A 26710-nucleotide genomic window follows, 5' to 3' on the forward strand; every position below is an offset into this window, starting at 1 on the left:
TTATAGATATGCAAGATTTTTGAAGTAAATGCTTATTGGCTTCATATTTTGATTTAATTATTATTCTATCTTCAACCTTAAAGTATTAGGGTGCTTTTTAGAGCACTAAACTAACAGTATTTTTATGAGCTAAACTCTTGCAAAAATATGTCAGAATAGAGTAAAGTCATTTCTTAAATTGATAAAAAAGAAATGTTCTTTCAAAGAAATTTTCAATATTAAAGCCGTCAAACTGAAAAATTAACAAAACACTTCAAATAGCATAACATTGGAGATTTAGCAGCACCAGTTTGATCTTCAGAGCATATTAACCAAAGATATTTGGTGATTTTTAATTCAACAATTTAGTATAATCTATAATCTGTGAATGATCTTGAGTTACGATTGAAGCAGAAATAAACTTTCTATATGAATGTCCTTAGTAATTTTAAGAATAATTTAGAAAGGGCCGGTAACAAAATAAAATGGAAAGAGTTGTTTATATAAATAAATCAGCTTCCAATTTGTCCCATGTCTGAATAATCATTTTTATAAATAAACTAGAGGCCCGGTGCACAAAAATTTGTGCACTCGGGGGGAAGGGGGTCCCTCAGCCCGGCCTGTGCCCTCTCGCAGTCTGGGAACCCTCGGGAGATAATGACCTGCCCGCTTAGGCCTGCTCCCGGGTGGCAGAAGGCAGGCCCAATCCCTAGGTGCAGCCCCTGGTCAGGCTCAGAGCAGGGCTGATTGGGGAGTTGGGACGCCGCCCCTATCATGCACAGAGCAGGGCATATCGGGAGGTTGCGATGCCACCCCCAGTCATGCTCAGGGTAGGGCTGATTGGGGGGTTGGGGCACCGCCCCCTGTCACACTCAAGGCAGGGTCGATGGGGAGGTTGTGGTGCCACACCCTGTCATTCACAGAGCAGGGCCCATCAGGGGGATGGGGAGCTCCCCCATGTCACTCACAGAGTAGGGCTGATAGCGGAGTTGGGGCACCGCCCCCTGTCACACACAGAGCAGGGCGGATGAGGGGGTTGGTGCGCTGCCACTGTCACACTCAGGGCAGGGCTGATGGGGAGGTTATGGCTCTACCCCGTCACACACAGAGCAGGGACCGTGGGGGGTTGGGGGTTGGGGCGCCGCACCCTGTCACACATAGAGCAGGGCCGATCAGGGGGTTGGGGCGCCGCACCCTGTCACACACAGAGCCGCAGGGCAATCAGGGGGTTGGGGAGCTCCCTCCTATCAGGCACAGAGCAGGGCTGATAAGGGGGTTGGGGCGCCTTCCCCTGTCATGAACAGAGCAGGGCGGATAGGATAGGGAGGTTGTGGCCCTGCCCCCTGTCACACACAGAGCCGAAGGGAGATCAGGGGGTTTGGGCACTGCCCCCTGTCACGCTGATCCCGGTGCCGGGAGGCCTCTCGGCTCCACTGATCCCGGTGCTGGGAGGCATATTACCCTTTTACTATATAGGATAAAGGCCTGGTGCACGTGTGGGGGCCTGCTGGTTTGCCCTGAAGGGTGTCCTGGATCAGGGTGGGGGTCCCCACTGGGGTGCCTGACCAGTCTGGGTGAGGGGCTGAGGGCTGTTTTCAGGCTGGCGGGTGACGGAAGCTCCCAACTGCTCCTTTTTTTCTTTTTTCTTTTTTTATTCTGGGCCAGCTTTAGCTCTGAGGCTCCAGCTCTTAGGCCTCCGCTCCTGAAAGCAGGTATCTGGTTTGTTTCGGTTCTGTAATCGAAACAATGTATAACTCCAGCTCTGAGATCCTGGCTTGCTGAAAGCAGGTTTCTGGGGTTTTGTTTAGCTTGTATATTCGTTACAATGTTTCTTAAACTGCAGGCTCAGAGGCCGGCAAGGCAGGCGGGGAACGTTGGAGTCCTCTGTCACTGAAGCAAGCAAGCCTCATGTTAGTTTCAAGCTGCCTGGCTGCCGGCCGCCATCTTGGCTGGCAGTTAATTTGCATATCTTGCTGATTAGCCAATGGGAAGGGTAGCGGTCGTACGCCAATTACCATGTTTCTCTTTTATTAGATAGGATAGAAGGTGTCTTTCCATTTCTCCTTATCTGTTTGTCATTTGTTATTGTCTATATCTCTATTATGGGTAGACACACAGTTCAACTTCTTTGAATCAAAGCTTGCTTTATAAGAATTGCTCCTTTGCATATATGGGAACTTAGGAATTAATTATTAGTTATGATTATGAGTATCATAAAATATATAATATTTTATATTTATAATATAAAATTTATATATTTCCACAATAATTATCCAAATTCTTTGTTTGGTTGTCAGTGTCACTGTAACATTAGGATGAACTAACCTGATGTTACAGAGGTCCTCTTCTCCAAAATTTCTTTCAACGCATTGCATACTTATTATCTTCTATACACTTAGCTTTGCATATCTTGAGGTTGAAAATCCACACAATATTATTAGCAATTACTTAGAGGATATTTAGTCTCATTTATGGGGAGTATCCATATAAATGGACACAAAGAGGTAATGATTCAAACCTGCACATATTCAAATACCAAGCTGTGTGATCCAGACAACAAGTGCCAAGGAGATGGGGGGCGGAAGCACTGGGGGGACAGTGCAGATTGAATTCAAGTAATCTATGAAAACTACCTGGAAAAAGTATGCCTTGAGGAATGCTGAGCAATGAGCCTAGGACATAATAATGGCTTAATAAATAGTAGTTGAATGAGTGAATGAATGAATAGAGTACAAATACAGAGGAATGGTGAGAAGCGCATAAGCAGTCCATGCAAGGAGGGCTTCCTTCAGACTTTTGAAACTCACCAGGTGTCAGTATGTGGATTTCTATTCCTTTGGACCTTTATTTTCCTAAATGACTACTCTGTCTATTCTTACATTATTTCTAACAAATTCACAAAGTTTCTACCTCCTTCTCAAAAGATTTCCCATATGTATAGTGGTTTACCTTTTAGCAACTTCCATATGTACTTCTTTCTCTTCAGAGGGACTACGCTTATAAACACTATGATTATCCCAGCTTTATGGAGAAGGAAATTGGAACTCAGAGATGTAAGAACACCAACTAGGATGTATATGCAGTGACTATGACGATATCTCCAAACCTATTATTTTTTAGTTGAAAAGTCACTGGAAAAAAAGTATGTGCAATGAAATTTGGGAATAACTGCATACTCTTTCTCACCTTTGTATATTTATAAAACACACTTGTGCACTGGCGGGGGGGGGGGTGTCCCTCAGCCTGGCCTGTGCCCTCTCGCATTCTGGGACCCCTCGGGAGATAACGACCTGCTGGCTTATGCCTGCTCCCGGGTGGCAGAGGGCAGGCCCAATCCCTAGGTGCAGCCCCTGGTCAGGCTCAGAGCAGGGCTGATTGGGGAACTGGGGCGCCACCCCCTGTCATGCACAGAGCAGGGCGGATCAGGAGGCTGTGATGCCACCCCCAGTCACGCTCAGGGTAGGGCCGATTGGGGGGTTGGGGCGCCGCCCCCTGTCACACTCAAGGCAGGGTCGATGGGGAGGTTGCGGCGCCACCCTCTGTCATGCACAGAGCAGGGCCCATCAGGGGGGCTGGGGCTCCTTACCCTGTCACACACAGAGGAGGGCTGATCAGGGGTTTGGGGAGCTCCCCCCTGTCATGCACAGAGTAGGACTGATAGGGGAGTTGGGGCACCGCCCCCTGTCACCCACAGAGCTGGGCCGATCATGGGATTGGGGCACCGCCCCCTGTCACACACAGAGCAGGGCTGATCAGGGGTTTGGGGCACTTTCCCCTGCACACTCAGGGCAGGGCCGATGGGGAGGTTATGGCTCCACCCCATCACACACAGAGCAGGGCCAATGAGGGTGTTGGGGAACTCCCCCCTATCAGGCACAGAGCAGGGCCGATCGGGGGTTGGGGTGCCTTCCCCTGTCATGACCAGAGCAAGGCAGATAGGGAGGTTGTGGTCCCGCCCCCTGTCACACACAGAGCAGCAGGGTGATCAGGGGGTTTGGGCACTGCTCCCTGTCACGCTGCTCCAGGGGCCAGGAGGCCTCACGGCTCTGCTGATCCCAGGTTTGGGAGGCCTTGCGGCTCTGCTGATCCTGGTGCTGGGAGGCATATTACCCTTTTATTATATATGATAGAGGCCTGGTGCATGGGTGGGGGCTGGCTGGTTTGCCCTGAAGGGTGTCCTGGATCAATGTAGGGGTCCCGCTTGGGTGCCTGGCCAACCTGGATGAGGGGATGATGGCTGTTTGCAGCTGGTCACACACCCTTCAGGGTGGCGGTCCCCACGGGGGTGCCTGGCCAGTCTGGGTGAGGAGCTGAGGGCCATTTTCAGGCTGGTGGGTGACTGAAGCTCCCAACCTCTCCTTTTTTTCTTTTTTTTTTTTATTCTGGGACTTATTTACCTTCTATGGCTGTCACTGGAACTGGAGCCAGCTTTAGCTCTGAGGCTCGGCTCCCGCTCTGAGACCTCGGCTGCTGAAAGCAGGTATCTGGTTTGTTTGGCTTCTATAATTGAAACACTGTTGCAACTCCAGCTCCGCTGGCTGGCTGAAAGCATGGGGTTTGTTTAGCTTCTATAATTGCAACATAGTCGCTTAGAGTGCAGCTCAGAGCCCAGCAGCGGCAGGCGGGGAACCTTGGCTTCCTCCTTCACTGGAGCAAGCAAGCCTCAAGCATCCTCTTCGCTTCAGCTGCCTGGCTGCCGGCCACCATCTTGGTTGGCAGTTAATTTGCATATCACCCTGATTAGCCAATGGGAAGTGTGTCAGAGCTACAGTTAATTACCATGTTTGTCTATTATTAGATAGGATTATTATATGACTAGAGGCCTGATGCATGAAATTCCTGCAAGAGTAGGCCTTCGCAGCCATGATGGGTGCCTCAATCCCTCCCTCGCAGCTGTGGCAGCTGCCTCCATCCTGCGGCTGCAGCCCTGGCTTCGTAGGGAAGTTCGTCTGGAAGGACGTCTGGCCTGCTGTTCAGTCGATTTGCATATTACACTTTTATTATTATAGGTAGTCTCTGAGAAGCTCTGTCATTAAGAAGACTATAAAAGTTGGTTTAATGCAGCATTTCCAATAATTTATGAACCATAAATCTTTTAACCCCATCACCAGTTATCAGTGTTTCCTGGAACATCTGAGCATATATTTCAACTTTCTTCACCCTGAACATAGCTCTAGAATAGTATCAAATCTTGGCCTCCACCCTCCTCTCCTATCATTTTTAAAAATTATAACATCATCTTAAACATGTTCCTCTCATATACCAATTTATCTGACTCATTTTCCAGGGTACTATGGGTTGAATTGTGTCCTCCTCGAAATTTATATGTTAAAGTTCTAAGCCCTAGCACCTCAGAATATGATCTTGTTTGAAAACATGGTCATAGTATATGCAATTAGTTATGTTAAGAGGAGGTTATAGCAAAATAAGGTGGGCCCCTAATACCTTTTATGACTGTTGGCCTTATATCAAAAGGGAAATTTGGACACAAATGTGAACACAGACAGAATACCATGTGAAGATGAAGGCAGAGATTGGGTTGATGCATCTACAAGCCAAGATTGTCTGTACCCACCAGTAACTAGGACAGAGGTCTGGAACAGATTCTCCCTCACAGCCCTCAAAAAGACCCCTGCCCATACCCATTCTCAGACTTCTGGCCTCCAGAACAGTGAGACAAACAAATTCTGCCTTTACGCCATCCAGTTGGATGTATTTTGTGACAGCTGCCTGAGGATACTATACATAGGGCATACCCCCCATTCCCCCAGAATGTTCTTTTCTTTTCTGTTATTCCTCCACTTGTAACTGCTGAATTCCTCAGGACTCAGCACCGGTGTTACCTCCTCAGTGATGCTTTCCTTGACTTGCCCAGCAAAACTAATTGCCCCCTACCCTTTACTCCCACAGCACTTTATTTCCCCAATGGTTGGTAAACACCTTGGAAATAGTTTATTCTTCTTTGTATGTACAGCATTTAACAGAATGACAGTCATGGTCACCCTTAGTAAGGAGCTCAATAAAATGTATGTTTGAATGAACAGCTGAATGACAAAAGGATCCCTGGTGTTTTGTTCCTGACTTATTTTGTGTCATAAAGTGGTGAAGTGGTGGTCATGATGGCTCTCTGAGATAGCCCAAATAGCTTCTACAGAGTAAGTCCAAATGAAGGATAAATTAGCCATTAGCATCTTTTGACAACCCTTTGCTAGAGGTTCTAATGAGATTAGCACCTTTGGAGCACATTATGATGTGGTCCTACTCCAGATGCAATTAGATCAGAGCTCCCAGCATCCATTATCAATTTCATATTGATGCCTGGGGAGATGGAACTGCATATTGCAGGACAAATGCTTCATAGTTTTAGTTGGAACTTCCAGAATTCATAATATCTACAATGGTTCTAATGTGAGACGTAGGATTTTTTAATTAGTGCCTTGACTATGGATTTATTTCCTTTCTTCCAAAATAGAAAAAAAAATTGATTTCATAGTTATATTGAAAGGGAAATTATCAACCTGATTTTTATGTGATAACTGTGAATTGAGAGTAATAATTGTAATTATATCACAAATAGATTTAACAAGTATATTATTATGTTACTCTGCATCCATGCATATTTTGTCTTTGAGAAGTGTATTTTGCCAAAATTATATAGTAAATTTACAATACAAAGCACCCATTTTGATTTTGTTTCAAGGAACTAGATTTTACAACTAGGGCAACTGCCTATCTGGAATATGCTCAGGACAGTCTTAAAAGTCCTACATCCCACGACCCACAGTTATGGGCAGTCCTGACCAGTTGGTAACTCTATTTGCACTCCTCCTTTCTTTACTTCTTGTTGACTGCCTACTTACTTTCAATCCTGTCAGTGTTCCCCCAGCTTTTTTCTTTATCCCAACAGTGTTGCTCATTCTGAGCAGTGGTAGAATTCAGTTTGCCACTCACAGAACCAGCCCCAGAAAGCTGGCATCCTTTTCCTCAGAGGTCTGGGCCAGCCAAAGGGACCCTTCTTCCAGGGTCAGAGACCCAGCATCAGCTGATTTCTGCCTCCTTCTCAGAGCTTCCTTGCCCAGGACCTCTTCCCAGGCCTGAGTGATAGTGAGTTCAGCTTCTCCTTTTGCTCCTCCAGCTCAGGGCAGGTTGCTTCCTGCAGTTGCTCATTATTTGATAGCCATTCTTTCTGTGTTTTCAGTTGTTTAGTTAACAGCTCTTTATATTAAGTTATTTCTGTTGAAAAAACCAGCCTGTTTCTGTCTCCTCACAGAACCCCAACAATACATTGTGTGTATCTGATTGCACTGATCCATGTTTTCCTCTAGACTATATTTTCATTTTATCCTAAATCCATTTGCTTTGGTTTTCAGGTAATATGCAGGGTTTCCACAGTTCTGGCCATATCACATATCATTTTAATTCATTTCTCTGAAATTCTTGTCAGCACAGCTGTGGTAGGTTCCTGGATAAGTTTCAAGTTAATGTTTAACACATTCTATGGAGAAGTCCAGCTGGTTTCCTGGAGCTAGGAGATTTTCCTGAATCCCAGCTGCAGGTGGACCCAAACTACCCTATTTAAGAGATTTCTTTTGAAGACCATTTGATTGGCCAGGATAATGGGGGTCCAAAATTTCCCCTTGGGGTCACTTAATAATGTTGGGCTTTTATTATTACTATTATTATCATTATTTTTACTCAGATATAGCAGAGTTCTCTTAAAGTAGGAGTGTTTAAACACCTACATTCATTTGTATATGTGCTCACTGCCCGGCATTAGAAAATGATTTTAATAAAAATTATTTTCTGGACTAGGCTCTCTTACACAAGGAGGAAAACACTAGGCAAGATGTTTATGAACACTAAAAACACCAGTGATGTTAGACACATTTCAGAGGCATGGCACTTCAGTCTTGCTCCATTAATGAAGTGCAAGGCAGATTCACCCCCAGCATGATAACAGGCTCAGGCTGTGTTCAACAACTGTTCCATGAAACATGCTAAGCACTGCTACCAAACCAAAGTTTATGTGCCCAATGTTTTGAAAGACCAAAACTCAAAATATAAGAGGTAATAAATGGTTTATTGATGGAGAAAGCACCAATCAAGAAGATGGGAGACCTAATGATATTTCAAATCCTTCCTGCTCTCTGAACCAGATTAAGGGTTTTAGGTGGATCAGGTATGTGGAAGTACTGATAGGGTACATTTTAACTGGGGAGCCTTGGAACTTGGCCATTTATGATAAAGGAGCACCAATACCAGATCTTCTTGGACAACGGGCCCTTGGATTCTGAAAGGAATCAGTGTTCAACTTCTGATTATGTCTTGGTCCTCTGTTTGGGGGGCAGAGGGAGAAGAGTGAGTCTTTGGTTCAGGTAGAGCTGGAGGTCAAAGTTCTCTCCTCTGCACAAGCTTCAGCTGCATGACTTGCAGTTTTGTTCTGTTATCTCTGAAAAGCACCTTGGTATCTCATTAAACAGGATTGGATACTTTTGAGCTGGCTCTGTGGTTATAAAACCAGACAATGAATGGGTCCGGGCTGCTTGTCACTAATTGAGCCAACTAAGCAGGAATAGTGTTGATTCATCTAGGAGCATTTATCCCAATAATTCAGCAATATGGGAGAGAAGAATGTCATCCATAGAATCTGCTCTAACTCCCCCCCTTCCCATAAGCAGTTCTCTGATAAGAAGAATGAACTTCATTCAAGATTAACTTCCAGATCCCAGAGGGTATAACTTCCAGCCCGATCAGAATGTGCTTTCTTTAATCGGAATTGAACAATTATGGTTAACAGAGTATAATTAATGTTTCTTATAACTATAGGTAATCCCCACTATTTTGTTTCTGCCCCTAACAGTTATAGCATGGTAACAACTTTCTTATCTAACTTCATATGAAACAGGCACTTTTAAGTTTTTTATATGAAATATTGTTGTATATTTCAACTTGATATATATTATTCTTATTTTATACAAGGCAAATAAAGCTAAGAGAGGACTTAACTTTGAATATACAAAACTAGATCCAGTGTAATTGTCATGTACTGAGGCCTTGTTCCTGCCTCTGATTTCTAAGCAGCACATGTGGCACCAAGAGAATGGTTCTGATATTAAGGTTTACTAAATAAATCTAATCTAATAAAAGAGAAACACACAAATTAATAACTTTGCTATGCCCCAAGCCACGCCCTCCAGACAATCAGAGCGACTATATGCAAATTAACCCAACCAAGATGGTGGCCTGCAGCCACGGAGCTGGAGCAAGCAGGAGGCTTGGTTGCCCTGGCGATGGAGGAAGCCAAGCTTCCTGCCTGCCTGGCCAGCTGTGGCCTCCACTAAAGGCAACAAAGTTTCAATTACAGAAGATAAATAAATCCCAGATACCTGCTTCCAGCCAGCCTCCACTGGGAGCTTGGATGGCTGGGAGCCATGGCAAACCTGCAAACAGCCATCAGCCCCTCACCCAGGCTGGCCAGCCACCCCAGGGGTGACCCCCACCCTGAAGGGGCTGGGGCCAGCCTGCAAACAGCCATCAGCCCTTCACCCAGGCTGGCCATACCCTCATGGGGTGAGGGTCCCCGCTGGGGGGCTTGGCCAGCCTGCAAACAGCCAACAGCCACTCACCCAGGCTGGCTAGGCACCCCAGCAGAACCCCCCTCCCTGAAGGGGGTGTGGCCAGCCTGAAAACAGCCCTCAGCCCCTCACCCAGGCTGTCTAGGCACCCCAGTGGGACCCCCACCCTGATCCACGACACCCTTCAGGGCAAACCAGCTGGCCCCCACCCATGCACCAGGCCTCTATCCTATATAATAAAAGGGTAATATGCAAATTGACCCTAACAGCAGAACCACTGGGAATGACTGGTCACTATGACCCACACTGACCACCAGGGGGCAGATGCTCAATGCAGGAGCTGCCCCCTGGTGGTCAGTGCACTCTCAAAGGGGGAGCTCTGCTCAGCCACAAGCCAGGCTGATGGCTGCCCGTACAGCGGTGGTGGTGGGAGCCTCTCCCACCTCCTCAGCAGTGCTAAGGATGTCCGACTGCAGCTTAGGCCTGCTCCCCGCTGGCAAGTGGACATCCCCTGAGGGCTCCTGGGCTGCCAGAGGGATGTCTGACTGCCAGCTTAAGCCCAGTCCCCTAGGGAGCAGGCCTAAGCCAGCAGGTGGACATCCCCCAGACTGTGAGAGGGCACAGTCCGGGCTGAGGGACCCTCCCCCCCCACCCAGAGTGCACAAATTTGTGTGCACCGGCCTCTAGTATATTATAAATAAGATTTTGTAGAAATCACAACATTTATGGAGTAAAGTTTTCATATAAATATAAGATATATAAATTTTATGAGATACATATATATCATATAAAATAAGAATTATATGTGTATGTGTGGGGAGGGTGTGTGTGTAAATTTTCAGCACAATAGTGTCCCTGGAGTTGGCTGTATGACTTTGACAAGACAGTTCATTCTCTCCCTGTGAGTCTTCTCATTTGTAAAATGGGGATAATAGTATCTACCTCACTGGGTTCTTGTGCTGATTAACTGAATTAATTTTTATAAAGTTGCTGGCACAGTGCTACATATCATGTATATTCAATAAATTCTAGTTCTCTCTCCTTTTAAACTATTAGGGCATAAAACAAAATAAGATAATGTATGTGAGTGTGTGCCATTAGCTGTAAATATCTATACAAATTTGACATATTTGTATTACAAAGCTGTATTATTAGTGGAGCCAGCAAAGCAAGATGTTAATTACTTTGAGAACAAGATACAACTTCCAATTATTCAGGATCATGAGAAAAAGGTTGAAATAGGTAATCCAAAACCAAGACTGTAATAAGCAAATTAGACTACATCCTATGAACATACTATTTATCTATTCCAACTCTGATAACTACCTATTTTAATACAGTTGTTTCCAGAGAGAAGACAATAGAAAACAGTCAGCAGAGAGATAAAGAAGTCTTCTTAAACTAAAACTCTTTATCTGTGCCCAGAGCTAACTTCCACTTCCTTAGACTGCAGGGTCTGGAGTGTAATCCACTGTAACTGTTCTCTGGTGGCTTCCCTTTGTAAGGGTTTTCAACTAACTCACAGTCAGCTGGCCAGCTCCCTCCAAATGTTTCAATAGAACATGATGTGCTGCCTGTTTGTTCTCAGTTTCAATCTCTCCCTGTGCCCTCTTCTGCTCTATATCACAAGAAACAACTTTTCCCAGGGTCCCAACAACTGCCTTTCAGGTAGTATTGGCCAATGGTAGACATTGAAGTCTGGAAGGCAGCAGGAAGGGAAAAATAAAGTATGTCATCTTAGGACTTGGCAGCAGCTACCTCTCCTTCATGACTTTAACTCCTGCCAGTACTAACTCTCTCTTAGATCTCAACTACAACCCGTTCACCCATTTCTGTTCCTGTAAATAACCTGCTCCTGGACTCTTGGAACAGCACCTTGTCCTGCTGTCACTCCAGTCTTAGGGGCCATATTGGTTTCTTGATACTGCTATTCCAAATTTTATCACAGGCCCCTGTCTTCTTCTCAATTATTCATCATTTTTGTAACCAGTTTCTTGTATTCAATTTACTTTGTTAAAGGACCTGAAGAGGTTTTGTGTTCTGAAGAAATCCTGTGAAATGTATTTGATTTTGGTGGGAAATGGACTAGTAGGAGTCAGCATCCTATTCCCAAACCAGCCCCTTCTTCACTTTACCCTCCACTGTTCTCCTCTCAGATCTAAGAGACATCATGTCCCTTCCAGCTGGATAGATGTAGAACAAATATGTCCTCTCATTAAAAAAACTCATGAACAGGTGGCCATGCTACATAAGCAGCAGAAGGCTGAATATTAACAGCAGAATTTAGTGAAGTAACCACATTAAACTTAAAATAGAATGGATCTGCTATGTATAAATGATATGCATTGTCTGCCCTGAGGACTGGTGGAGTATGACTAGTTAGAAATGGCTGCTGGCTGACACTATTTCTGTTAGTTTCACAAAACCTAGCCATTATTTCCCAGGATTTTTTGTTTTAATTTCTAGCCTTTGAAAATAGCATCAATGTTTATATTCTTTTCATAATTCACTGTTTGTTTTAATTTTCATTATAGATATACACTCACTGAGTAGACTATTCTAATGCTCACATGCCACCTTGCATTTGGTTCCTTCTCCCCCACCCATAAACACAAGGTGATGAGCCTTTGGGGTTAGAGAAGCAGTCACTGCAGGAGTGGTGCCAATGTTTCTGCAAGGCTTAGGGAAAGCCACATACAGGGCACTTAATGACACAGGCATTATCTCATTTAATCTTTACAACAGCCTGAAAATCAAATAATAATTAACATTTCTATTTTAAACTCTCTCATAAGGTTAAGTAAGTTGCCCAAAATCATAACACCCTGTAAGTGGTAGGACTAGAATAATAATCCAAATTTGTCTTACCCCAATAAAAGATGTTCTTAATTTTGATAGAAAAACCAATATCAATATGGGCAAAAGGTGATAACTTTAGATAAAGAATGATTTCCAGATAAAACAAAACAATTCTTTCCCTTCTATTATGTCTGCTCAATATCAACCTCAGGTCTTGCTAACTCCAGTGACCCAACAGTTAAGGGGCCACTTGGTACCTGAAATCAGATCTCTAACATAAGTACTTTCACCAATGAAGTAGAGGTTGCATAACAATGTGCTTTGAGATGGAAGGCAATTCTTCATAAGGAGTATCCAACTGTCAGTGGTGTAGACAACTGTATTTCTGACTTTTTGTCCCCTTGTTCTTTTCAGAAACATTATACCAGGGAGAGCAGGTGTTTCCAGAAGACCCACACTGTTCAGCTAGTCTCAGAATCCATTATTGAAGTCTGACTCTTCTCTCCTTATCCAGAGCATGCTTGCTAGTTCTAAAGAGAAGGTGGAGGGAGATGAATCCTTTCACTTACTAGTTTCTGGGTGAACATGATTCAGGGAATGTTAGTGACTTTCTCTAAATACCCTTTACAAGAGACAGCAGGAACAAAAGCCTGATTTCTAGTCCTTAAGGGTTCCAGTCATGCTTGCCTAAATGTAGATTCAAAGTACCACCTCCCCCCAATTCCTGCAAAGTTATCATCTAGTACAGTGGTTCTCAATCTTCCTAATGCCGTGACCCTTTAATACAGTTCTTCATGTTGTGATGACCCCCAACCATAAAATTATTTTCGTTGCTACTTCATAACTGTAATTTTGCTACTGTTATGAATCATAATGTAAATATCTGATACACAGGATGTATTTTCATTGTTACAAATTGAACATAATTAAAGCATAGTCATTAATCAGAAAAACAATATGTAATTATATATGTGTTTTCCGATGGTCTTAGGCGACCCCTGTGAAAGGGTTGTTCGACCCCCAGAGGGGTCGCGACCCACAAGTTGAGAACCGCTGCTCTAGTACCTGGATTTCAACACTATTTTCCATAAAGAGTTTTCTCCAAGCTAAAATAATTGTCCAATTGATATGTTTATCTTACCCATTTTTTTCTAATTGTTTCTACAACATTCTAACTTGTGTCTTTGGTGAAAATCCTGTTCTCTAGGGTCATAATTGTTTTTCCTCTCTAGTCTAATGAGAAAATGTGATTAAAAAGGCAAAATTATACTTTTAAAAAATATATATATTATTGATTTTAGAGAGGAAGGGAGAGGGAGAGAGAGATAGAAACATAATGATGAGAGAGAATCATTGATCGGCTGCCTCCTGCACTCCTCAGTGTCTCAGGCATGTACACTGGACTAGTAATCGAACTGTGACCACTTGGTTCATAGGTCAATGCTCAACTACTGAGCCATGCTGGCTGAGCGGCAAAATTATATTCTTCAGTGTAAGTTAGCAAGGTAATTCTCCTAAAAATGCATTTTTAAACTGCTGAATATATTTTTTGGCATCCAGTTAAATTCTAGTTTTTAATCTTCAAACCTTAAATTTGTACAATTCCTAGTGAAAGATCATTCCCAAGGTTAGATGGGAAATCCTCCCTGAAAGCCAGGAGAGAATTGCAAACCATTTTGTGTCTTGGAGAGAAAGAAGAAAGTAATTAGTGAAGCTCCTTCTTTTCATTTATCCTCCCTTCATTTTTAAGTCTGTCTTATTTCTTTTCCATATTTATTCCTTCCCCTTTCTGTCTGATCACATTCTGTAACAACATTATTATTAAAAATATTTTAAAAATTATTAATGAAACAGAGCACCAAATTTGCCATCAGTGGTTATTAGATTATACATCTTCAAATACGATTTTTACAATATAAATGTAAGATTTGTGGATAAAAAGGTCCATATGCTAACCTGACTAATTCAGGGAAGGCCTGCATGGCAGTTGGCAAATTCAAAGACCTAAAATAACCACAAAGGATGGTCTGAAAATTAAATCTTTAACAACAAGCAGTTTATAGTGGGTAGTCATGTCCTAGGCCAGTATTTTCCCTGACAAAGATCAACTTTGATCTTTACTGAGCCTATTATCTTTTTGCATCTAAAATAACATACCTGTGAAATGTCTGGGTAACTTGTAATTTCTCTTTTTCCCGACCTCTCAGGGCACAACAAATGGCAACAGGGCATTTTCACATTGTTATTGTTATCAAGTTAATCATCAACTGTTAACTATGTTAACTATCCTGTATCCATCTATGTAAAAGAAGCATATGTCCATCATTTCACTTTTTATCCAATCCCAGAGGTTTCCCCTCTTTGCTTTCTTCTACCTCCCTAATCTATCACCAATGGATTTCATGTAACCCCCTTAAGTCTTTTCCTTTTGAAAAATTTTAGGGGTGAAAAAGACAGGTTTAGGGAATTTTTAAAATTAAGAAGGTCCATGGAAAAAACACAGGGCTACAGAGCTGCAAAAAGGTACATTTCCATAAGACAAGGGAGCAGGAGGCCAGCAGAAGTTACATTCCCATAAGACAAGAAAGATGGGAGAGGCAGCACTTACCTTTCCATAAGACAAGGGAACTGGGACTAGCCAAAGGTCTATATTTACAAAATAAATAAGGAGGGCCTCACATGTCCCACGTGAGGTTTGACCTTTGAGCTCAGGAGTTGCTATAGTGACCAAATCAAATGGAAATAGTGGCCAATCAGAGGAGATATTGAGGCACAAAAACTGTAACCTTTATAAACCTGGGAAAAAGGAACTCAGTGGGACACTTTCTCCTCCCCCACTGTGAGATTTTTTCCCCCTCCCCATGTGGGAGTCTGTACTTGTTCTTCAATAAATTTCCACCTTTGCTATACCATCTTCTGTCCATGGTTTCATTCTTTGACTCTGACAGACAAAGAATTTGGGGAAGTCATCTTGCCCAGGGGAACTGCTTGTGTTCCAGTCCAAAAATCCCATATCACTTTGATGGTAATTTATAAAAAATAAGGTATGAACTCGCCATTCTTTGGAGCATTATCCCAATCAATTGGGATTCTGCTTCCGGGCAATTGTCGACGGTTTGGGTCAAATAAACTCACTAAATTCTTTATATGTTTGAATGATATTTTTTGTTAGCAGATTGCATGAATCAAAAGTAGTTTTTGTTAGGATGAATTTAAAAAATTAAATTATCAACATAGGTCGAACTTTAAGAGTTTCTTTTTTTAAATTAAATCTTTATTGTTCAGATTATTACATTTGTTCCTCTTTTTCCCCCCATAACTCCCCTCTTCCCAGCTCCCGCCCCACCCTCCGCCCTCACTCCCCACCCACTGTCCTCATCCATAGGTGCACGATATTTGTCCAGTCTCTTCCCGCATCTCCCACACCCCTTTCCCCCCCAAGAATAGTCAGTCCATTCCCTTTCTATGTCCCTGATTCTATTATGATCACCAGATTATTTATTCACTTGATTCTTAGATTCACTTGTTGATAGATGCATGTTTGTTGTTCATAATTTGTATCTTTACCTTTTTCTTCTTCTTCCTCTTCTTAAAGGATACCTTTCAGCATTTCATATAATACTGGTTTGGTGGTGATGAACTCCTTTAGCTTTTCCTTATCTGTGAAGCTCTTTATCTGACCTTCAGTTCTGAATGATAGCTTTGCTGGATAAAGTAATCTTGGTTGTAGATTCTTGGCATTCATCACTTTGAATATTTCTTGCCATTCCCTTCTGGCCTGCAAAGTTTCTGTTGAGAAATCAGCTGACAGTCGTATGGGTATTCCCTTGTAGGTAACTGAGTTTCTTTCTCTTGCTGCTTTTAAGATTCTCTCTTTGTCTTTTGCTCTTGGCATTTTAATTATGATGTGTCTTGGTGTGGTCCTCTTTGGGTTCCTTTTGTTTGGGGTTCTCTGCACTTCCTGGACCTGTAAGTCTATTTCTTTCACCAGGTGGGGGAAGTTTTCTGTCATTATTTCTTCAAATAGGTTTTCAATATCTTGCTCTCTCTCATCTTCTGGCACCCCTATAATTCTGATGTTGGTACGCTTGAAGCTGTCCCAGAGGCTCCTTACACTATCTTCGTATTTTTGGATTCTTTTTTCATTTTGCTTTTCTGGTTGGGTGTTTTTTGCTTCTTTGCATTTCAAATCTTTGCCTTGATTCTTGTGCTCCTCTGGTCTGCTGTTGGGAGTCTGTATAGTATTCGTTATTTCAGTCCGTATATGCTTAATTTCTAGTTGGTTCTTTATCATAACATCGAGGGTCTCATTAGATTTCTTGAGGATCTCACTACATTTATCGACGGCTTCTAGACAGTTTTTAAGAGACCTTAAAAGTGTGGTTCTGAACTCAATATCCTCCATTGACAGTTTTGTCCTGTTTCTTTGTCTCCACATTTTTTATGCTTTCTTGGTGCACCCCCTAGTGGTCTTTGTGCGCAGTCTTGTTGTAGTTAAGCCTTGATTGTTGTTGGCAATACCGGGGGTGATTTGACCTCCAGGCTAACTGGCTATGAGAGTCCGCTGTATCTGCAATGGGAGAGCTTCTGTGCTGGATCTCTAGGGCGGTGCTAATCTAGCCTTTGCCTGAGGCTATCCGGCAAATGGCTCTGTGTAAGGCTTGGGCGGGGCGGGTCCCCGGGGATCTACAGGGCGGGCCAGAGCGAGCAGTTATGGCTGCTCTCAGTTCCGTCCCTAGAGGCGACCGCTGCAAACCTCGGAGAGAAAGCTGCCTTCGAGTTCCGACTGAAGCCAGACAGTCTTGCTTCTCCCGTTTGAGTCTGGGTCCCTAGAGACTCACCCAGATCTGGAGCTCAGAGTCTGAAACTCCCTTCCGATTGAAAACAACAACCGCGCCCTCTGCCTCCAGCCCGCTCCGCGTGCACTCCGCACCTTAGTATTTCACTTCAGCACTGTGCCTCCTCTGAGTCTGGGTATGATATTCTCTTTCCTCCTAGTTGTAGAATTTCCACTCAGCCAGCCTTCCTGTGGTTCTGGATGATGTCCGTTCCATCTTTTAGTTGTTTTTTGAAGTGGTTGTTCGAGGCAGCAATCTCCGGCGTTAACCTATGCCGCCATCTTGGTTTCTCCAGACCTCTCTGTGAAACGGTTTTTAATGGGAGAGACAGAGGAGTAACAGTAGCAAAGTAGCAGCAGCCACAGTGTGGCCACGGACCTTGTGCATTTGGAACCAGGGATCTGAAAAATGCAGAGGGGCCAGCAAGGGAAGAGAACTGCAGGAAAGCCACATGGGATGAGGGGGCAACCCCGGGGACAGCGACTCACAGGAGACACCCAGCCATGATCCTGATGCCACTCCGGCCTCCTGGCCCAACTGGCCCACTGCCCCCCATTCCTGCCCACCTGCCTGAGGTGGCTGGAAGCCACCACCAACCCCCGCGAGGGGACACGATACATGAAGGTCCTGAGAACAGCTGTTCTCCTAAACTGCATGCAGGTCGCCCACTTCCATGGTCTCAGTTAAGACTTATTTGTAAATGACAGATGCCCACTTCCAACCAGCTTTGGAGAAAATGGAGTTATGGGGTCTTTACTACCCGATGTCTCCAGAGCTTCTTGATTAAGCAGGAGGTTTACCCACACCCGGACTGCCTGCCTCGGCGAGGCTTCCCAAGGCCATCCGCTCTTCAAGCTGGTGCCTCCCCACCCTCCCAGGCCCATCGAGAGGCCCTTGGCCATCACCTGGGCCAGGTAACTGTTGCCAGGGAGTCCTTCGTGCCCATGGCCTCTGGGCCTCCCCTATTTAGGTAGAGGGTGGGAAGGGCTCAGTAAGAGATACAGGTGGGCTGGGCCGCACTGCAAAATGTTTATGCCTTGGTGTGGTTTCTGCTGTTCTTACTTCCGTTCGTTCTTTAAATTTCAAAGTGCTAGGTTGAAGAGCCGCACTCCCGTGTTAAGGTGGAACCACGGGAGCAGACCACCTGCCCTCAAGGCCTGTCTAGGGCTCGGTGAGGCAGCTGCCTGCTCCTAGATACGCAGGTGAGGCCCGTCATGGCGCCTGGTGAAGAGTTTAAATAACTACTTATTTACCCTCAAGAAAGCTTGGTAAAATACAACTGAGTTTAAGTCAAAGGATTCCTTATCTTCATCAAAGGTATCTGTGTTTCAAAATCTGTTGTGTCTAATGAAAAACTGAGTCTCCATAAGGTAGCATTCCCACATGTTTTCCTTAGTGAAACATTCTTTTCTGTTTTTATTTGGCTAATAAATGGACATTTCATGGCAGGGGAAAATGAGAAAAGGTCCATAACAGCTAGCTGCTCTCCAAGTTGTTAGTGTCTTACTTCTGCAGATTAATAATCATCTACTTGAAATATGGAAATGGGAGTCAGCCCACAAGGGATGGCCACTAACATCTTTTACAGGCTTTGCATGTAGAATGAGTCCTCTATCTAGTTTACTTCATGTGATATCTTCTACTAGCAGAACCAATAAACCAATGGCGCTTGCTACAAGGTCTAGGACAAGCCTGTGAGAACTAGAACTAATTTAGATATGGACAGAAAGCCTGGCCTTTACTCCCCTCTTTTTCCACATTTTACAAACCTAAGATGCTCTTCTCAGGTTGTATCTTCTCTGGTTTTTAACTTTTCTAGCTTCTCTCATCAATTCAAATGTGTTTGATTATGAACCACACCTTAAGGCCCTTCTAGGGAATCTGTGAAGTAAATTGGGTCTATGGATTAACAGTAATAAGTGAGTTATTCCTTGCAAATAAGACAGTTTTATTTTAATTTGATTCATCTAAACAAGTATTTACTGGTACTTAACATATACCAGGAACTGTATTAAGTTTGATTATATAGTAATAATCAAGAAGATATGACCTTTGACCTCACAGATCAGAAGTCAAGTGTGCAAATGAAATATGAAATACAGGCAGTAGGATAAGAGCTTTGATAAGGACATTGGTAAGAGTATATGACTAGTAGGCCTTGATTTCTGGAGTCAAGAGGGCTTCCAGATAATATTTTCTGACACCTGAAGAGTGGGCAGTTAGTCAAGCATATGAGTGGCCTAAGAGGGAAGAGTGGTTTTGACAATGCTTGGGAGGAGCTAAGAGAATTTGATTTTGCTGCAAAGAGGAAAGGGCAGAGTGGTAAAAGCAGAGGCAAATGGGGATCTTTTTATGTGTATTAATAAAAAGAATGTTTTTTATGGTACATGTAGGACTAGTTATGACCAGTGGGAGACAAATTTTGGAAGAAATGAATATTTTGTGGTCCCTCCATCCCCTGTATGTAAGTGATTCCTTGCTCTACCTACCCAATGAGTATGATCTAACAGTGGTTCCAAACACACCATTCACATGTGAACAGCCAGAGAAGGCTTCCCAGATAACAGGAAAATTCCTAAGACATGTGAAATCCTGCTTCTTCTGCTGGTGCTCTAGACTCACTATAATCTGTCCCATCTACAACTCCTTGAGGAAACAGTCTCACTCACAGGCATCACTCGCTTCTCTCCAATGTTCTGAAAGGAGCAATCTGGCCCACAGTTCACAGCTGAATGGTTCATAGCTGTGCAGCTGATGGAAGGGAAGCCACCCACAGGTTGATTTGTGTAGCATAGCTCAAAAAATTAACTGTACAGTGAAATCCTTACTTTCTGTAAGCTAAATTGGGAAATGGGAAGGCTGGGCTAGTGGAATTAAAGATAAGAATATGCTATACGTTTTAGTTTAGTTCACGTTAACGTTCAAGTTAACGTTCGGTGGCAATTGTCACAAGGATCCAATAAATTAATGTATGTGAAATATTAGAACAGTGCTGGCATACAGAATATGCTCAATAAAGATTAGCCATTGCTAATTTTGCATCTTGATACTAAAAACATGGCCAGAAAAAGCCTTTTGGTAGAGAGGCATGTGAAGCAAGCAGATGCATAGATAGAAACTGAAATGCCATGAGGGAGAGGCCAAACCAATTTAGTTTCAATTTCAAATCACATGCATCCTTTATTTTGTTGCCCTGTTTCTCTAAGTAACTAGGGAGAAATTTGTTCTTTACAGCTAAATAAACCCAACTAAGAAACTCCCTAAGTCACAGAATAAATTGGGCAAAATGAGGTACTGTTCTTCAACTGACCTGCAGTGTTTGGGCATAACATGTCATGTCAAAATTATGAGCTGCTGCCTTAGCCAGTTTAGCCTGCAGACTGAAGGGTCCCGGGTTTGATTCCAGTCCAGGACACATTCCTGAGTTGTGGCCTCGATCCCCAGTAGGGGGCATGCAGGAAGAAGCTGATCAATGGTTCTCTTTCATCATTGATGTTTCTATCTCTCTCTCCCTCTCCTTTCCTCTCTGTAATCAATAAAAATATATTTAAAAAAATTATGAGCTGTTGTTAAATCTTAAAGCTCTACTGCATGCTTTTCACCCCAGTGTATGTTAATATATAGATTAATTTAATAACTTCAGTGCTTTTCTCACTATAAAATTAGTTAATACAATTTATCCTATGAATTTTCGCAGATTCTGCTTTGTAAAATGTTGGGATATTAAACTCATTGAAAAATTTCTCCCACAGGGCAGCTCTGATCCAAGCCCTTTTGGCAGCCCAGCTTCATGAGAGGCAAATGAAATTTTTGATGGTGTTTGGTTGTAGCCAAGTTAACAATAGGTTAAATCCTTTGAAATGTTCCATTAAAGAAGAATAAAGTAAGCAGGAAAATAAAAGTGATCTAACACTGTGAAATGCTTTGTTATGAATGGAAATAAAAATACAATTTTAGTAAAAGAAGGATTATGTTCTCTGATGAGAGTCTAAATGAGGTCCTGAAATAGGACAAACAAACTCATTTGGCACAGAATGGTAAGAGCACAAGATGGGAACCAGCTAACTAGGGAAATATGCAATTGAGACTTATGTTTCAGTCAGTGTTGTCTGCCCCTGAGTCCAAATCATGAATCATGCTTTAGAATAATGCAATTAATCTTTTGTATCTGAATTCTGTCTTCTCAGGTTTATTTTCAGTCAAGTCTCCATGCTGTAGTTAAACTTACATTATTTTATGAGGATGTTCCTGTTCTCCATTGTTTGGTGGTTATTATCTTAATTGCACTTACCCGTTGAAAAGTTCAGGGTGGGTTTGTTATCATTGTTCTTCAGTTATGCTAAGCCATTATACTTTTTTGGGAAAGTTTGTGTGTGAACTTTTTAAAGATTCACATAGGAAGAGAGACTAAAGCCACAATCTACCAGTTATCCATTGTATTACTTCAACTTCAACATTTGGCAACATCAATCTATCCCCCCAAATTATTAATTTACTTTTTTGTGTTTGCATGAGTATTATAAGCAAGGCCTAGACATCTCATTCCACTCACAGATGTTTTTCTATGTACAAAAGGCATCAAATATTATACAATTTTTATTATTAAATAAAGCAGAAAGGGGCACTTGAAAAATATTGGCTTCTAATACTAAATTCCAAGTATCCAAATTTTATCTCTCCTCAAGGTCTAGTTCAAGCTTACTAGAATCCTTCTTCAAGCTTACTAGGATCCTTGCATCCATCTGACCCACACATTTGGGGATTCATATTTTGCTATCCTGTAGCATGTCCTGAATTTATTTGATATAACATTAAATTTTGTACTTCTATTTAATTTATCAAGAATGTTTGTTGTTCTCAGATAAATCTGTATGCACTCAACTGATCAACAAATAATGAAGTAAATGCATCAACTTTTGAAAAAAAAGTATGTTGTTTTTCAACCTGGAAGAAGGAAGTAATGTGGGATCAAAAAAGGAAACCACTCAAATTTAGACTCAGAAAGTCTTTGATTTGCTGATATACTTGTTTGCTGATATAATGTTTACAAATTTAAAAAACAGAACTTGTAATATAGAGTATTTTTCACAGTATCTGGAGAGACATTATGATATGGAGTCAAAGGTAAAAGGCACAGACAGGTTGTGCCCTGAGACTCAGGTATGAATCTTATTCTAGCCACAAAAGAATGGGGGTTTTGAAACTTGCTAGGACAATTTAAAAGAATATCAGAGTTGTAACTCAGCATATGGGGATGAACATTCTGATTTATCTGTAATCTTTTCCTCAAAATATGAAAGAATATACTGGGCAATTTATCAGGAAACATAGACATCCTCACTAAGGTCCTGTTCATTCTCCTTCAAACCTGCTAGCAGTTTCTAAAGTTCTGTCTTCAAACTGATTGTCAAACTGCAGCAGGAAGGTCAGGGAGGGTTGGGGGGCAGGAGGGAGTGGGGTAAGAGATCAACCGAAGGACTTGTATGCATGCACATAAGTATAACCAATGGACATAAGACACTGGGGGGGTAGGGGAGGCCAGGGGAATGTCAAGGGTGGGGAAAAAAAAGGACACATATGTAATACCCTTTGTAATACTTTAAGCAATAAAACAATAAAAAAATAAAAAAATAAAAAAATAAAGTTCTGTCTTACTGGACTCTCCTAGTTCTGGCAAAAACATCTTAGAAAAACTAGTTAACCAGACCAAACATTCAAACCATATCTCAAGTCAATGTGTGCAGTCTAGTGATTACGTGACCACCCCAAAGAGCCATGCGAAGTAACTGGAGATTGCTGTTTCTAACACAAGTCCACACCTAAGGAAAATGTGAGCAGGTTTAATTGTCAGCAAATCTTGGGCAGTCTGATCCTCCATGAACTTTATCTTCTTCCAGGAACCTAGTACTCTGTGATATTTCTCCAAGTGTTGCTGGGAGGGGTTGCAAGGATTTTCCTGGGGGATGGAAGGCCAACATCTCTAGACTAGTAACAAGTTACTATGTAGTGTTATTAGTGGACATTAGTTGAGGTTGGCAAAATGTCTTTTCCTCCTCTGGTCCCTTGCCTGCCAATACTCAGTGATTCTATATAGTTTTCAGAGCTGCATTTAACTCCCCACTTTTCCCTCCTCCTCAGTTTCTCCCTGTTAACAGGCTCATCCTCCAAATCTGGATTGAAAAATGGAAAGACATGACCCTGGATCTCCTTCCCCTCCAAAGCAAGGACACTTGACCATGTCTAATGGCATTTTTGAAAACGTATTGAGAGCCACTGCGCATTTGTTCACTATAGACTGTAGACAAAATACTCAGAGATCAGAAAAGTGTGGGGCTTGTCAGAAATGAGAAACCCAAATTCCATCATGGATGCTAACTTGAAAACTGTGGCCAACATGTTAATGACAGCTCCTCCTGGGAATGTTTCTCCTTGAAGAAGGTCAGCTTGATCTGTACCATGTCTGGCATTAATTTTGGGGCTTGGGTAAGCATTCAGAGAAAGAAGGTGAGCCCCAGAAAGCAAAATGAGTAAATTTTCCATGCAGACAAAGGTGGAAGTAGGTGGGGATTAATCAGTAGTTGTGGGAGTGGGCTATTTCCTGACATGACTCACTACACTGAGGGTTGGGCGGTGGTAATATGTGCAGACACTGTGCTCATATGGGTTTGAGTTCTGTTCAACATCTGGACTTGGTAGCTGGGGGTTTCCTGAGAAAGCCTTCATTTCTTTAAATGGCATTACAGAGATAACACAGAAAAATACATACTTCTAAGGTTGTTCACAGACTCACACACAAACTAGCAATGAATTTATTTTCCAACAATGCACATTTAATTCTTGTTCTGGCCCCAGAACTGTGCTGCACACCAGACACATTTGGAATGACTGGGAGAAGGACAAGGGGGAAAATAAGAATGCAGGAATGCAAAACAGAAAAAAAAATATGAAGGTTAGAAATAGCAATTGAAACTAAATTATAGAACAATAATTCTGACTAATCAACTGTAGGCTAGCTGAAGAGAAGTTTTATAAGCAAGGATTTACAGAGGAAGCCACATCAAAACTGGGCCAGGTGAAGTGCATGCATGTACCATCAGGAAAGGGATGAACACTCCTCAAGTTGCAGGAAAGATTCACACAGATTTTGAAAAAGGATTCAATATAACTGAAGTAATGAAATATGAAGATTTTAAAGAGGAAGTTTCTAAGAATGTGGTCAAGGCTGCTGGAAAGTGCAGACAACAAGGCAGAAATTATATTGTTGGGCATGGAGGTATTATCTTCTTGAAATTTGATATGCCTTAGCAACCGAAGAACAAATAAATTTTAGTTATCACTCAGATAAATGTACAATTTCCAAAGGCATATGATTTTTTAAAATTAAAATTTCTGAAAACTGATGGGTCTAACAAGATTAGGAGGATGGGGATCTTATACAAACATAATTATTTTTAGTTGTTTAAAATTAAAATACTATTTACCTTAAAAAATGAAGAATATTCTAAAAGAAAATACAAGGTAATGACATAATTACACAGTAATGGCTCACATACATGTTTAGTGCTTACTATGTGACAGACCCTGAAAATAACAAAATCAATACTCCCAGTCCCTCCTTTTCCAGAGATAGTGGGCCTGGTGAGGAGAGGATACAAGGGGCAGACTTCACATAGAGAAGCTCTTCTGCTCCTCACTGCAACCTAGGACAGTGGGGAGAGCAGAGACACCCAAATTGGAACCCACTGTGTAACACCACAAGAGAACACCTACCAGAGCCTTTCTACTCCACCAGAATGCCCAGAATCTAAAGAAGCCCTAAAATAGTGTAGTGGTCCTCATCTAATCTTATTTATTGAATGAGTTTAAAAATAATTTTAATATTGTTTTCCAGTAAAGAGATGCTGCCAAACTGTAAGGAAGTTTCTTCCCTTAAAGAGTGAAATATTCTCCCCAAATATCTATCTGTACATATTAATAACTTCACGGTACTTTACTATAGGCAATGAAAAGGAAAATATCAACCTAGCTAGTGTAAAATGTATTATGAGCTCTGAACTAGTGGATACTAAATTTTAATGAACTTTTATTAATTTTTTAACGCCACTGACTCTTCATGAACAGGGCATGAGCACATTGTGTATTTTTAAAAGGTAAGAAAATTCTGAAGAACTAATTTTCCATTTAACCTTAAGTCCAATAGACTTGTGTCCTTAAAAAATAAATACACAATTCCACCATCAAAAGTTTAAAGTAACCTGATCACCTTATAACAAATCTTTCTGGGGAAAAAGTTTTGTTTTGTTTTGTTTTGTTTGTTTTCTGTTTTTGTTTTGTTTTGTGTTTTTCCCTCCCTAGGGCCATTTTTTTGACATTACCTTTTCTAATAATAGACAAACATGGTAACTAACCGTAGCTCTGACATGCTTCCCATTGGCTAATCAGGGCGATATGCAAATTAACTGCTAACCAAGATGGAGGCCAGCAGCCAGGCAGCTGAAGTGAACAGGAGGCTTGCTTGCTCCAGTGAAAGAGGAAGCCAAGGTCCCCTGCCTGCCACTGCCGGCCTCTGAGCTTGCACTCTAAGAAACAATGTTGCAATTATAGAAGCTAAACCATCCCCAGAAACCTGCTTTCGGCCAGCTGGGCTTCAGCCAGCAGGACCGCAACAGTGTTTCAATTATAGAACAAACCCAGATCCCTGCTTTCAGCAGCTGAGGTCTCAGAGCTGCAGCCGGGCCTCAGAGCTAAAGCCGGCTCTCAGTTCTAGTGACAGCCATAGAAGGTAAATAAATCCCAGAATAAAAAAGAAAAAAAGAAATAAAGGAGAAGTTGGGAGCTTCAGTTGCCCGCCAGCCAGAAAATGGCCTTCAGCCCCTCACCCAGACTGGCCAGGCACCCCAGTGGGGACCGCCACCCTGAAGGGTGTGTGATCAGCTGCAAACAGCCATCATCCCCTCACCCAAACTAGCCAGGCATCCCAGTGGGGACCCCCACCCTGAAGCAACAAGATGGCGGCTAATTTGCATACTGAAGGCAGCGGCAGTTGGCAAGGCTGTCTGCAGTCTGGGACCAGGATCTGTGACCTGGCGGGCGGGGGCAGCGCTTGAGGCTGTCCGCGGTCTGGGGCCTGAATCCATGACCTGGCAGGTGGGGGGCAGCACTTGAGACTGTCCGCAAGACCAATACATGGATCCGTGACCCTGGTGGGCGGGAGGAAGTGCTTGAGGCTGTCCGCGGTCCCGGGACCCAGATCCGTGACCCTACCTGGCAGGGCAGCAGCTCGCACAGGGACAGATCAGCCAGGGTTGGGCAGGTCAGGACACCTGGCTTCTGCCCAGCCCCAGTCACTCTGGGCAGGTGAGCAGTGCAGAGAGCCTCTGGACAGGGGAGGCAGGCCAGCGGAGGGCGGCCTGTACTACCCACATGGAGGTGGTGACAGCTGTGAGCGTGCCAAGGGGAGACTGCAGGCTGAGCTGAAGTAGCGCCTGCAGGCCATCAGCGCCCAGGAGTGGCTGTGCA

Source organism: Myotis myotis, unplaced genomic scaffold (genome assembly GCF_014108235.1).
Source record: "Myotis myotis isolate mMyoMyo1 unplaced genomic scaffold, mMyoMyo1.p scaffold_m19_p_3, whole genome shotgun sequence".
Lineage (NCBI taxonomy): Eukaryota > Metazoa > Chordata > Mammalia > Chiroptera > Vespertilionidae > Myotis > Myotis myotis.